The sequence below is a fragment of the Alligator sinensis genome, unplaced genomic scaffold (assembly GCF_000455745.1).
Source record: "Alligator sinensis unplaced genomic scaffold, ASM45574v1 scaffold1772_1, whole genome shotgun sequence".
NCBI classification, from domain to species: domain Eukaryota; kingdom Metazoa; phylum Chordata; order Crocodylia; family Alligatoridae; genus Alligator; species Alligator sinensis.
In genome coordinates this window covers 61,910-64,430 of record NW_005843609.1, presented here as the reverse complement: position 1 = coordinate 64,430, position 2,521 = coordinate 61,910, and the positions used below count along the sequence as shown (strand labels likewise).

General features: G+C 52.2%; 1 pseudogene; it reads right to left on the bottom strand.

The window, feature by feature from the left end:
- Positions 1–429: 429 nt before the first annotated feature.
- Positions 430–1,847, bottom strand: LOC112548838 (annotated as a pseudogene).
- Between the last annotated feature and the right edge of the window lie 674 nt (positions 1,848–2,521).

Here is a 2,521-nt window from a genome sequence, read left to right as displayed (position 1 = left end):
AATTGAGCCCAGGTCTCTTACATAGCAGGCAGGAATTCTACTATTGAACCACCAATGCTTAAACAAACCCATTCCTACCAGCATTGTATTCACAGCTCTTTTTCTTCTCATCTGAAAAGGAAGCAGAGGATATCAATGAATAGCAGTGAGTTCAGCCAGGGCTGTCAACATCAGTCTGGTCTCTCTATTTAGGGTTGGATCTCCTACAGCCCTGAACAGGCCAAGGAGAGTCCCATGGGTGATCAATAAGCCCTGGCCAGAACTGAAAGAAACAGCCTGCATTGGAAAAGAGGGGAAATGTCACCCTGGGGAAGGGACTGAGCCACTGCTCCCATCACCTCATGGTGGGATCTGAGTGCCAACTGAGTCTTCAGGGACCAAAGGCTCCTCAGGCTCCCTAGTCTGGGCCCCCCTCAAGCAGCAGGAGTCTCAGCTTGTCTTTACCCATCCTAGTGACAAGTCCCATATCATAGTCCCCATCAACACCTGACCATGTTCAGCCCAGTACTCACTCCCCAGGTAGGCACAATTAAAATGGCTGCAGGTCTGGTTGGTGCTTTGGAGGACATAGCTGTTGATCCCATCATCTCCTGGGAACACCTGGAATATCTCATGGATAGGGATTAGCACTTCTTCTTCTTCAAAATAGGAGAATTTCCCAATATCAACTCCAAAACAGGTGTGGATGGTGAAGAAGGGGTCAGAACCAAATTCTTCAGCTTTAATTTTGTTGAAAGATGAAGAGGCAAAATATCCAAACCTCATGATATCAGATCCGGTTTGCTGATACCTAACTTCTTCGATTCCCCTGTACACTGGTGTTTTGTACGTCACATTGCAGCTCTTTCTTAGGAGCTGTAAAGCTCTTGTCAGGTAGTAATGAAAGGCTTTGAAATGGAAACTGCTGTTGTAGGTAGCGCGAGAGCTCCCAGACTGCCGTACTGCATCATCCAGTTCTCAATTCAATGAACCACTACAGTAGGCTATAATCGCTCTTCCATGTTCTTCCTTAAAGACCTTGGGGAGATCCTTGGCAACAGATTCCTTCACGCTATTCCATTTTTCTTTTGCTTTGTTCCACTCCTCACGCAATGCTTTGTGAACTTTCATCTCAACTTCCATCAGTCTGGGGGCAGCTTCTTCCATTGCCTCAGTACACCCGATATACTGGTCATCAAAGACATCAGGCATCAAGGTCATGTTTGCAACTGGGGGAATAAAGCCAAGACAGATTCATGATGTAGTGTTTTTCTCTAGCACTCAGCGGGCCCCGCCAGGGTCACTGCTGCACACCCAGGGCACACGTGTGGGAAAAAGGCAGCTCCTGCCCTCAAGGGAGAGCGCAGGTGAAGTATGTGGGACAAGCAAAGGGTGAATGAGAGGAAAGGAAACTATTGTTTGTTACTGGCGTGACCCCGTCTGACCTCAGCACCTGACCGACATTCGGGGGGCTCATAAGGTATTGCCAAAATATGGCCGACGATCCAGACATGGTCTGCCGAGGGATTTTATCTGGTGCATGGTGGCTTCCTTGGTCTCACCCAGCCCAGGCGCAGGGGAGAGCCTAGGCTGCGATACGTACAGCTGGTCCCACCACCCCAGGCTGGGCTGCAACCCCGGGGAGTGGACTAGAAGAGGCACAGACTGCAGCAGGTGGGATGACAGCCCAAGGGCAGGGGGCCGGTGAGGGAACAGCACAGTACTTCACAGAATTAAAGGGAACAACTTTACCTTCTTGACTTTTGGCTACATGTGCTGTCCAGAAACACAGGCAGACGAGGATCCCTCGAGTCCACGCCATTTGCACTGCTAATGAGGGGCCGGAGGGAAATCCCGCAGGAGCAATAATGGGCCTGGGCAAAGCAAGCACAAATCCCCTTGTTGTTGCTTCCCTTGACTGCGCTCTGGCAGCCCCAGGAACCAGAATGTCCTCTGCAGAAACATCTCATTGCTTCGTTTGTGCCTGGGTCGTGACTTGTATCTCACGACTTGAAGAACACCAGCGTGTGGCTGGTGCATGCCGGCTCGTCTGCCCTTTCCCAGCCAGACACTCCCTGCTTCTTCCACCACTGCCCCCCTCCACTGGCAGGTCTCTTCCTCCCTGGTCATGCACCGGTTATAACACATGAATCTTAACACTGAACTGACCCCATGGATAGAGGAGCTGGGCTGGAAGGGACCTCCAGGGCTCAGCCAGTCCAACCCCTGCCTGAGGCAGAATCAGCCTTGTCCAAATTGGGCCAAAAAGCCAGAACTTGTGAATCCTCATAAAAGTACCATCCCCCCTGCCAGTCTGGCCCCAGCTCCAGCACCAGGGTCAGCAGCAGTGGGTGAGCGACAGGAAGCACAGGGGTCAGTGTGGCTGTAGCTTGCCCTTTGCTGACGGCCCATGTCCGCAGCGAGGCTCTGTAGTCTGGTATTTGGTGGTGGGCCCTGAACCCCCCTCCCCTCCGTGGATGGCTGTAACTGCAACCAACAGACAGGGAGGGCCCGCAGCTGCTGGGCCCTACTTGCAAGCCGG